Source organism: Notechis scutatus, chromosome 11, assembly GCF_049901735.1.
Source record: "Notechis scutatus isolate UNSWTSFEM ecotype Mainland chromosome 11, rNotScu1.2, whole genome shotgun sequence".
Lineage (NCBI taxonomy): Eukaryota > Metazoa > Chordata > Lepidosauria > Squamata > Elapidae > Notechis > Notechis scutatus.
The window spans coordinates 19,521,957-19,534,090 of record NC_142019.1 but is presented as its reverse complement, the minus strand read 5'-3'; the positions used below and the strand labels follow the sequence as shown (position 1 = coordinate 19,534,090).

Here is a 12,134-nt window from a genome sequence, read left to right as displayed (position 1 = left end):
CCCCCTTTCATCCTTCCTCTATTCAGTTCCTCTGCTGTGTGTGCGTGTGTGTGCGCGCACACTGCTTCTTCTTAAATAGCTTTTCTATTTTCAGAGAGCACATGGAACATGTAGGGAGAGAAATAATTTCAGTAAAAAAGGAACGTGAAAGTCTCCCTTGTTATTTTAGCAAAAGTTATTCTATACCAGGTCTTTGTAAGACAGTAAAGCTCTTATTCTCTTGGAACTGTGATTGTCTCTCCACAAGCAGCACAAGTGTCCCCATATTAAATAAATTATATATATATATATATCCATCCATCCGCCCCTCTGGTGCGTGTCCTGGTGGCGCAACTGCCCGCCATCTCCCGTGGGCTCATGGCTGTTCCTGCCTCTCCCTTTTGGGCCAGCCTGGGATGGAGTCTCGCGAGTGGGCCAGGCCAGAGCGGGCACCTCCAGTCGCTGCCTCTTGAATTAACAGGCTGCTCTAGAAGAGACGCCTTACTCAGAAGGCGGCAGGACATCTCTGCCTGAAAAGGGGACAAAGGAATCCGGAGAGGTATTCCCAGGTAGGGCTGGCAGCCCAGGGGACTGTTTGTCATTCTATCAAGCGAGAAGAAAGACGCAGCCTCCTCCGTTGGGGCCATGGAAACACCCTGCTGAGCTTTTGATATTTGGGGATATGGACGGCAAAGGGCTCTTTCTCCAGGATCACCCCAATTGTAGCTCGGCTTGTTGCACGGCCTCTAAGACGCTCCCACCCCACAGCCGGAGACCAGCAGAGAGGGGCTCCCGCAGAAGGCAGTGGAGTACCTGAGCTGCTCACGGGAGGCCACTACCTCGTGGCTAGGCACAGGTGCGGAAGATGTGGCAAGGCGCTAGGAAGCTTTTCCTATAGGCTCACAGTAAAGGGAAATCAGGCACACCAGGACAGAAAATGCTAAAAGGCAAAAGGAGAGGCGTTTAAACGCTTGCTTAAGGCTTCAGGGTCTTGTTTACTCCAACAAGGAAGTATGCAGCCCAACAGGACAAAGAAGAGGAAAAAAGCTTGAGCTGATGGAAATTTGGGCAGGCAATAGGAGCTTCTTTTGAATGAGTTTAAATCTCCAAGGCTACATGGGGAGGTACTGAGGAATGACAGAGGACTTGAATGCTGGGCCCTCCCCAACAAAATGTAATTCAGGGGCGAGAAAAGCAAGATTTACCCTTAGGCAAGAAAAATCAAATGCACAGGTAGAGAACAGTAATAAATGTAAGAAGGATTTAGGAGTCCACTGCCGAAGTATGAGCCAGCAGTGTGCTGTAGCTGCCCCAAAAGCCAATACAATCATCCTATTAATCCTCTGCATTGACAGAGGGAAAGGATCAATTTCATGTGAAGGGTTAGTACCACTTTATACTGCTTTGGTAAGACCACACTTGGAATATTGCATCCAGTTCTGGTCATCAGAACATAAAAAAAGATGTTGAGACTTCTGGAAAGAGTGCAGAGAAAAGCAACAAAAATGATTAGGGGGCTGGAGGCTAAAACATATGAAGAGTGGTTGTAGGAATTGGGCATTCTAGCGTAATGAAAATAAGAACTAGGGGCAACATGATAGCAGCCTTCCAATATCTCAGGGGCTGCCCCAAAGAAGAGGAAGGGCTCAGCCGGTTCTCCAAAGCACCTGAGGGCAGGACAAGAAGCAACTCAAAGAGACTCATCAAAGAGAACCAAGAGGTTGTGGGGCTCCAGCACTGGAGGTTTTAAGAAGAGGCTGGACAGCCATGATCGCATTTAACATACAAAAATACTATATACAGTTCTTCGCATAGGAAGCCAACATTGAATGCCCAGATGCAGAATGAGGGCTCTCTGACTTGGCAATATGACTTGTAAAGAAGATAATGGGATTTATTATAACCTGAACCTGAGTCAGCAAAGTGAAGTGGCTGCAAAAAAAGGTGAAGGCAATTTTATCCTTCAACAAAGGAAACCAACTCCTACAGCCCCAGAGGCAAAAGGTCCACTTTATGCTGCTTTGCTGAGACCCCGACCCCGCCCCCAACCGTCATGACCCCATCAGCCAGCCAGCCAAGTCAGGTCCAGGAACCTGGGACGAAATCCTATGGAGAGAGACGGATCAAGCTGCGCATGTGAAGGCCTGAGGAGAGGGGGCTGAGGAAGGGCACATGGTGGCCTTTTCTGTCCTTCCAAAATCCAGGAGGCAGAAGAACGGACCAAAGCCATCCAGAGGAGAGATTCCAACTAAACGCTAGATAAACTTCCTGGCAGGAAAAGCCCTTAAAAAGCAGGACTGGTTTTCCTTCCTTAGATGCATTTGGGTGGGTCCAGCCAGCCTTTGGGCGGCCACTGAGCAAGTGGCTAAGGCCAGAGAGAATGTTAAGCCCTTCACTTGAATCTGGAGGGGATTGGGGGAGGGGCGTGAGGGAGGGGCGACTGCAGCATCCTCCTTCCTGTCCTCAGGGCATCAGCCGAGATCCTGGAATTGGCCCTTCCGAGAGCCTCTTTTGGAGGGCAGGCCAAGCAGAGGGAAGGTCTGCTAGCCCCAGATTGGGCAGGCAGTTGGGGGGCTGAGGAGGCACACCGGGACACAAACAGCCCCCCCCCCCCAGAGGCAGGCAGCAGCAAGAGAGCTGAAGAAGAGGGGGAGGGCCACACGGTTGCTCCTGTGCTTAGTCCTGGAAATAAAATTCCCCATAAATACACAAAGGCCAATGCCGTATGGTGGAAGCGAGCAAAGTTGAAAGACCGGCTTTGTTCAGGACTCATCCAACAGAACAGGGGACAATCTAACGTTCCCAGCTGCACAGTAGAAAAGCCAAAGCAAGGAACAAAAATGAAATAGCTGCGTATCGCAGACGGTCCAGCCCGATGGAACAAATGAAAAAATATATACCCCCCTGCGTCTCTGGTAGGTCTGACCTAACTAAAATGGCAATTCAAAAATGTTTGGATACTTCTTGCCTAGAACTCCACAATCCACAATCCACACCTCTGACAATGAAATAAGCAACAAAAATGGGATTGTTATTTATGCTTTACAATATAAATCCTGCCAAGGAAGCACTGAGGACGCTACCAGCTTGATAATGTCTGCAAGGAACCACCAAGTCCAGAGAGCACCAAGGACGCCACCGAAGCTGACATGAAGAGTGAGGAATCAGAGACTGGGAAGGAACACTGCAGTCCCCCCCTCTGGGGTCATACAGAATATTCGCCGCCCCCTTTCTGTGCAACAACCGTAGGAAAAATGGTATTTCCCCATCTTTTTCCTGGCCAGGCCCTTCCTCCCAGAGCTTGACTCCTGCAGCTTCCCCCTCTTAGGGAGCCTCCTCTGAAGCCAACCGTGTTTTTCACTAGCCCCCTTGAACTGCGGTGCCCAGAATTGCAGAGAGAGCTTCAAAAGGGGTCTGACCGGGGTGGCTGGGTGGGTAGAATGACCAGAGGGAAGGTGGACTTGAGGTTTCTCCTCTTTTCCTCATGGTCGACACCCAGGCGCTCCTCACCTGTTCTGCTGCCAAGTCAGGTCTCCCCTCTGCTGGGATCATCACTTTGAATCTTCTTTCTCCTTTACAGACAAAAGAGTTCTGGCTTCACCCATTTTCAGGAACAAGTCTATCTCCCTTCCACAAGAGACTCCCTCAGCTACCTGAAGTCAGCTCTCGTGTCTTCCCTGGTCTAGGGAGACACCCAGCATCTCCAAGTGCCTCAGGTAAGGTTTTCTTCCAGCCTCCTTATCCATCTTGGATGCCACTTTCGGACATGCATCAGTGTCTCGGGGGCTTTCACAGAAGGTGGCACCGAGAATTAGGTGCAGTATTTGTTTCCTTACTTGTAAAATGTGGAGGCTGCCAACCATTCTGATTCTTGGTAACATCACACTGGAGGGGAATAAGGGCTCCTTTTGATCCTGACGTTCTATTCCGGGGGTCGCCAACCTTTTGGACCTCAGGGACCACCAAACTCATAATTTTAAATCCCAGGGACCACTAGCCGGTTCTGTGGGTGTGGCCTAATTTATTTATTAATAGCTTGTATGTAAATATTATAAATATTTATATAAAAATATGGATATTTTTTTTATAAAAAAAGAGCAACTTTTACCCAAACTAAAGCAAAGCAAGCAGGCAGATTGAGTTGCCGCCTCCTGTGCAGGTGTCCAGGCTGGGGGGTGGGCCAGTCCCCTTCTGTCTCCAGGGCAGCCTTTGGGGCCAGGTCTAATCACATCATGGGCCTGGAGTTTGATGTGTCTGGTATATGGGCATCTGGAATTCTTGGCTCATACACTGAGGCAATTCCTTCTTCTGCTGATGCCCCCGTTCTGCATAACTCCACTCTGAACAAGGCCTTGAGATTGCCCTGCAGTGCTCCACACCGTGGCTTCTCTCGAGGAGATTGAAGACTGTAATTTCCAGCGAGTTTGGCGCTCTGGGAAGCGAGGGAGTAATAGCTATCTTGCTCAAACTGCAGTAGGTGTTCAGAAAGGACACTAAGTTCATAATTCCTTTTGTAATCACTTTCAAAAACTGCTTGTTAAATAATTTTCAGCTATTAGAAATCTTTGGATTATATTTGACAGCACCATGAAAGTTTCCTTCAGTCCTGAGCAAAAGAAGTTTTAAATACAAGTTTAAGAACTTTTTTTTTTGGGATAAGCAGCAAAAGGGTGATTAAAACGTTACAAGTGGACTAAGGATCCAGATAGATTTGAAAAAAGATTTTTGAATTAATTACTTTTTCTCATAAGAAAATGTTTTTGTTTTGAATTCATGTAAAAATCATGATAGTGTCTGCCTCTATTGAAAGATTATGTTTAAAAGAAGCAATGAAACAGGAAGAAGTTTTACTAAACAAAACTGAGACTGATCTGAAAGTGGATTTAAAAATAAGATACGAAGATGCTACATTGAACATACAAAAGAAGCCACGATGTCTTCATAATTAAAAGGGATATGGAAATAACAAAATAACAAGCCAAGAAAGTAATCTGGGTAATTTTCCTATATTGGTTTTACAAAAGAGTTCTGGTAAAGCTTTTAAGAATTTTGTGAAAAGTGATAAATAAAAATGAAAAGAAATAAAGTTCTATGATATTATTTGAAGGGACTAAAAGATCATGATTATTAAAAATAATATGAAGTTGGTTTATTTGATCATTTTAAAAATAAATACGATGTTATTTCTGGTAACCCTTAATGAACTTTTGCTGATATCAGGACTGAAACTGAAATGATGAGGCTTTAAAATTTGTTTATAGATAAGAGATACGATATAGGAATAAAAGATAATTTGTTGTATTTTAAGAGGTTAAAATTCTTTATATGTTATCACAAAACAGGTCATTTTTTTATATATTTTTCTTTACTATATTCTTTTTGTGTGTGTGAGAACAATCAACCAGTGGAACAGCTTCCCTTCAGAAGTTGTAAGTGATCCGTCACTGGCGGCTTTTAAGAGACTGGACAGTCACGCGTCTAGATTGGTATATACAGGATCTCTTTGAGCAAGGGGTTGGATTAGAAGTCCTTCCAACTCTGTGATATTCTATGTTCTCTATTTTTTCCACTTATTTTTCTCTTTTTTTTATTGTTTAGTTTGTATTAGTTTTTTTTTACTTTAAGTATAGTTTTTAATAAAATTATTAAAAAAAGAATTTACCCGTCAATCTGACCTCAATACCCAGGGACAGTTGGAGTTTTGTAAGTATCTTAAAATATAATCAGCAAATTAATAAAATCAGCGTGGTGGCAACTCGAGAGCAGACACACATGGTTTTATCAAGAACAAATCTTATTAAGGCTAATCCGATTTAATTTTTGTTATTAGCTAGCATCCTTAGTAGATTGCAGGAACGCTGTAGCTGTAAAATGTCTTGATGTGGATGAAGTGGCAGAAGCAGCTTATGAAATCTGCAAAATGCACGAACTGGATGGAGAGACAGAAATAAAATGGTGCTTGTGATAGTGAAATGGAAGAAAATAACATTAAAAAAAAGGTATGTGCGTAGGTCTTCTGTCCCGAAACAGAAATCAAATGTTCAGGTCTAGGATGTGGTTCTTTGGCTTGTGCACCACCTATGAAAAAGACTCACTACGGGACACAGGGCATTTGCTGCAAAAAAAGGCAAGTAAATGTCTAATTGCTCCAAGAATGGTTTCACTTTCTCCTGCTTTGGGCAAATCACATGCCAAGCGCTGGGCTCCCCTTCTGAGAGGAGATTCTGGGGCTGCCTTAAGAGAGATTTCTGCATTCAGCCAGAGGTCAGATTCAGTGGCTTGGATGGCCCTTTATAGGGCTGGGCATGGAGATGAAAAGGCAGAACGGGCAGAATTTTGCAAAGGGTACTAAAGACCAGTCTGTGTGCACCTACAAACAATACATTCCTTCTTGGAGCCACAGGGGCTTATTACAAACAACACAAGTGTCAAACTAAGATGGGACACACGAATATCCAAGGTATCCCAGATGCCAAAATCTTCTCTGTTTCAATGGGGTGAAGAAAGATGAATGAACCACTAGAAATTTAGAAAAAGGAAGATAACTTCATTTAGTCTTCAAGAGAGATATATATTACATTTGTTAAACAAAGGTCCCTGAATAGGAAATGCCATCCCCCCCCCCTTCTTTGCTAGCTCCTTTTAGTTTCAGTTCAGCTTCTGGAGGCAAGTGGGTCCCCTGCCTTTCCTATCCTCAGCCACCTGAGAGAAGCAGAGCTAGACAATGGCCGGGGCAAAAGAGGGAGATTCTCCCCGTGCTGTCAGCTAAGGCGGGAGGAAGGAGGCGTCTGGGAAGCACCGGCCATCCATCGCCCAGCGAGACACACGAGTGGGAAGGCTCCTCTGACTACTGGGCATGAGGAAAACGATGGGGACAGTTAAGAGAGGCAAAAGAAACAAGCAGTCCACCTGTTGAAAGTGCAAAATAACCCTCAGGTTGGCATAGGTGGGCTCCCTCCCCCCCTCCCCCCTCCCTCTCTCTCTCTCTCACACACACAGGAAACACCAGGGAGACTGAAACAGGAACAATACTATGGGAAGTGGTGAGGGGCATTCTTCCTTTTGAGACTCCAGCCAGCCTTTCTTCCTTCTTGATTTTGCCTGGAATGGCCACCACAAGCAAACAGCTCCTTCTCCTGCTTACACACCCTTTTATAAAATGGGGATACAGCCTCGATGGCTCAGCCACTCAAATACAACCCGCTCCAGATAAGCCCCAGCGCTGAGGGATGCTAACAGCGAGCCAAAGCTGTGGGTGGATGTCCCTCAGGCTCCTCCTCAGCCACAGCCCCCCTCCCCAAAGTCCCCTCGGGGGTCTCTTCCTTGGCCCCCCTACCAGGAGGCGCAATGGCTCCACTGAAGGTCTCAGCCAGGACAAAAAGCAGGAGGTGCCCCCCCCCCCCACACACCTGGGGTCCTGAGCAACCATTTCACCTCTGGAGAGAGAAAAACTCTTCGTGGGGGGGGGGGGGGTTTCAAACTGAGAAGCAAGGGGAACAATTAGACCGGGACCAACATTTGTCTGCTGTCCATTCGTGAGGCGCTTCTGGGCAGCTTCTAGGGCACTTATTCGCCCTGCTTGGGGGATGCCCAGCAGATCCTCCTCCTCCTCCCTCCTCCGAGGGGCCTGGGCTCCCCTCCCCGCAAAGGGCGCCGTCTCGGCCCTCCCCACCCACCCACCTCTCCGCCTGCGCATCCCACCTGACGCGGCCCGGCTGCGCCACCCTCCCCGCCTCCCTCCCCGGCCTCAATCCGGGGGCCGCACAACTCGGCCCTCCGGGAGAAGCCTGGGGAAAGCGGCGCTCCTTCCACGACCGCTTCGACCTCTGGTCCCCGCCAAGGGCACCCGGGCGTCGGCCCCGGGCCTGGGTTCCCCTCGGGGGGAGCAACGTGGGCGGAGAGTCACTCCCCGCCAGCCCGCTCCGACCGGGGGGGAGGGGACGGCGCGGCTCCGGTTCCCCCGCCTTCCGGGCAGCCTCGGCGGCGCTGCCTCTTCCAGGGCCGGGCGGAAGGTCCTGCCAAGGGCGCCCCCTCCCTTCGTCGCCGCTAAAGCGCGGCGGCGCGCAAGGCCCGCGGCCCACCACGCCCGGGAGCCGCGAGAGGAGCGCGGCGCCCCTCGGCCTTCCGCAGCGGCTCTCCGGGCGGGCGGGCGGGCGGGCTGCGCTGGGGGCCGGCGGGGAGCGAGGGGCGCGGGCGACACGACCAGCTGTTCGAGGGGAGGTTCAGCGCGCGGAGCCGGAAGGGAGGCGGGCAGGAAGGGCCGCGGCTCCGAGCCGCAACAGGTAAACCGCCGCCGCCGCCGCCGCCTCGGCACCCGCCGGGATCCCCTTCCTCCGCCGGCCTGGCACGCCGAACTTTGCGCGGCGGAGGGAAGCGGCCCGAAAGCCGGGCAGGCGCCCCACGTGCTCAGCGGCCGGGCCGAGCCCCGCGCGCCCCTCCGCCTCCCGCCTGCCCGCCCGCCTCGGCTTCCTCCTCCTCCTCCTCCTCCCCCGCGGCGCCATCGCTGCTTCGCCGGGGCCAGGGCGAGGGCGGCGGCGGCGGCGGCCTCTGGGGCCTGGCCGGTCGTCAGGCGCGGCGCGGCCCTCTGTGCCCGGGCCCGGCGGCTCCTCGAGCCGGGGCGGAGAGGGTCGGGGTCCGGCCGGGGCGCCGGCGAACTCACCCTGGGCGTCCCGCAGAGGCTCGGCCGCGGAACCCGCAGCCCCCGTCGGCGCGGGCGAGGCGAGGGGGCCTCCGGGGCGGCTGCCGCAGCGCGGAGCTCGGGCGGCGCTGCTGCTGCTGCTGCTGCTGGCGCGTCCTCAGTTCCCTTCCCTTTTCTCTCTCTCTCCCTCGCAGGAAGGAAGAAGGGAATGAGGCAGGGCTGACGTGAAGGGATGCAAAACAGCCCCTCCTAACCCGGCGCGGAGAGAGAGAAAGAGAAAGGCGCAGAGAGGAGGGAGAGGAGCCGCCGCCGCCGCCGCCCTTTTATCTCGCTTTTGTTGTCGCACTTCCTCTCGCTCCGGCCGCGCCAAGTTTTCTTTCTCTGCTTCTCCCCCGTCCGCCTCCGCGGGGACCCCGAGACCCCCTCGCTCTCCCCGGGCCGGATGCAGCTCCGGGGGAGCCAAGCCTGGCCGCCTCCCGGTGAACCAGGTGAGGAGGGAGCCGGCCTGGCCCGGAAGACCCCTTCTCGTCCGGGGCCCAGCCCGCCTCCTGGCCGCCTCCGCTTTGACAAGGCCAGGGTGTTGCGGGGCACCAAGAGGGGCCCGGCCCCACTGCCCCCTTTCCTCACAGGCCCCGAAAGAAGCAGCCGAGGGAGGTTAAAAAGGCCGAGCAGGTGCTGCCCAATCAGCCTCTTGACCTTCCTTGTGGGCCCAGAGGATGGGCCCATTTGCACCGCTTGATGGGCTCTTGAGATTTGATAGGGATCGTCCCTGCTTGTCCTGGAGGCGTTAATGCATCGTGCTAAGCCCCAATGCTCTCCCTGGCCTGTGGGTGGGTATGCCACATGCCCCCAGCCCTCGTGGTTTATGGCACAATGCGCTCTAGGGATCCGACCCATCAGTTGTGGCTCATTAAATCCATGTGTGTAGCAAAGAAGATGTCCGCCCTTACCAAGAACGGCTTTCGGCTCTCAAGACCTGCTGCCGGCTGCCAGAGTTCTTCCACACGTCATTTTGGGCTCATCCCCGTTCTGAACCACAAAAATGCAGCCCTAAAGATTTAAAAGGAGTCCAGTCCCTCATCAACAGCTCCCAGGCTGTTCCCGAGGCCTCCTCGCCAACCACACAACCCAGACCTTCCCACCCTTGGCCTGGAAACTGCCACCATCAGCACCCCTGCACTGCTGTTAGTCAGGTCTCCTCAAGGTGCCCCCCTGTCCGCTGCCCCCCTGAAACAGCTCTCCTTTCCACACAAGCCACACGCTGGGAATATCAGAACCCCGTCATTCTGCCAAACCAGCATTCTGGGTTTACTGGCTGATTTGTGAACCTGGCAATCATAGTCCAGAAGGTCTGGGAGCCTGGAAATAGCCTTTTGCAGGAGAAAAACAGGAGGTGTCATGAATGTCGCACAGAGAAAAGCCACAGCTGCAGCCTCGGGACACCCCTCTTAACCATTGGTAGGTTTTCAGGGTCCCAACTTCGATGAGATTTCCCCCCATTCTTCTGCAAGTGTGCCCCCAGCCCACCAGAAATGGCCCCCTTATCAGAGCAGCACGTGAGAAGGGGGCTCTGTGCATGCAGACACCCCCCCCCAATAGCCAGCATTATTGGATGAGTGTTCATCCTTAAAAACGGAATATTGGCTCGGCCAGTGCCAAGGACTCGGGTCACATCCCCCTTGGAGTGTCACTTGGTGCTTCAGCAGTGGGAAAAAGGCCGACACCCTTAGGAACCCATGAAAAGTGCCCAGGAGCGCCACTGCCTGCCCTTCAAAAGATTTCGCTTTGCGCTCAAGTGTGCAAGAGCTGTGAGGCCATCCAGTCCAGCCTTCTCTGGCCATCAGGAGGCTCCCAATGGCAGGCAGGAATCTACCTTGCTCATTCTCACCCCACAGCTGCTGCTTCAGGAGGGGCCACAGACGGGCTGGCCCACTGTGAAACTGGCATGTTCCCTTTCGGGGTCACCCCTGTTGGCTGCTGCTACCAGAATTGTGATGCTCTAAAATAACATATGGCCTGTGGTTGATCTTGAGTCCTACGTTCAATTGCAGCCAATCCCTGGGTGATGTGGGAGAAAGGCCCTCTTGATGTGGCTTGGCGATTTGTAGGCCTCCGATGCCTCCTCTTCTATCCAAGCTACTAGCTCCAATTGCTACGGTCTTTGCTTCATTCTTCCAGTGCTCTTTTTAATGTATTTCCTAAGTGCACCACATCCTTCTTACTCTTCCTTGTTTCCTTCTAGGACATAAACATCTTAGGAGCTGTCAAAATGCTGCCCCGTAAATCACCCTCCTCTTTTGCTAATGGCCTCTTCCCTGATGGGCAAGTAAGTCCCCTTCCGCTGCAGCTACTTCCGAGGGCGGGAGGGAGGGAGCCGCTGCCGGCGTTTCCTGCTTGCATTCCCGCCTGGCCTTGAGCACGATCTGAGCTGCTCCAGGCCGAGTGCTGCCCAGGAGCTCTGTCGGCAAAAGCTTCTTGAGGCAGAGGCAAGCTGGGCACCCTGACTCCACCCTGTGGAGGGACTGCCTGGCGTGGCTGCCGCAGCTGAGAATGAGCTGCTCTCAGATACCTTGGGCAATTTTTTATTCCTTTATTTGCGTATAATTTTTATGAAAGATTTTGATTAGAATAGTAAAAGTTAATACAAACTATATTAAAAAAAAGAACAGTGAGAATAAAAAGTGCAAGAGAAAAATAGGAATATAGTGAGGAAAGAAATATATAAAGAAGTTACTCCCAAACTTCATCACACAATTAGACAAATTTAATAACTCCTCACCCTCTCTAAGGTTACAAATAGATTTGTCCATATCCCTTCCTTTAACAATAACCAAATCCATAAAACATCACTTTTCAAGCAAAAAAGTCCATAACAGACTGCCGGAACTTTGCAAATAAATGTCTTATTGTAATCTTGATCAAATAATCTAACTCTGCTCTTTTCTTTTATGTCTAACAATCTTAATCTTGAGTTTATTCAAATACTGATATAAGGTTTGATTAAATTGTTTACCTAATTGCGCTGATTTCATCAAGGGTTTAATAAGCCTCTTTTGTAGATCCAATAAGAAAACACTTTCCGCATCATTTTCTTGGTTTGCCATTTGTATTTCCCCTTTAATTTTTAACACTTCAGCCAGTTTCTTTTCTATATCCCATAAATGTCCTTTTCCAAAACATTATCTTGGAACATTTATACAGATAATCCTCAAGTTACAACAGTTCACTTAGCAACTATTTGAACTTGCGACATAGCCCCCCCCCCCCCAAGTACTTACAACACAGTCCCAAGGTTAAAATGTTGCAGCACCGTGGCATTCGCCCTTATGAAGGACCGCAGAGGCACTGCAAAATTGGTTCTTCCTACCCCCCTCCCCTCCCCTGGGTCTCCACAGGTACTGGGCCTGTGGAGGGTCCCTTACTTTGGGAAGATCTAGCGTGTTCGGTTCCTCTGCCTGCTTTGTTGCTTCAGGCCTGCAGTGCATTTGCAGAGAACAGAGGCCTCAAGTTCCACAAG

General features: G+C 50.9%; 1 long non-coding RNA gene across 1 annotated transcript; it reads left to right on the top strand.

Moving 5' to 3' along the window:
- The first annotated feature begins 7,746 nt into the window (after positions 1-7,746).
- On the top strand, positions 7,747-11,532 carry LOC148129722 (uncharacterized). The gene is made up of 2 exons (XR_015750830.1): positions 7,747-8,261; positions 8,812-11,532. It is a non-coding gene; the product is annotated as an uncharacterized LOC148129722 (long non-coding RNA).
- The last annotated feature ends 602 nt before the right edge of the window (positions 11,533-12,134 follow it).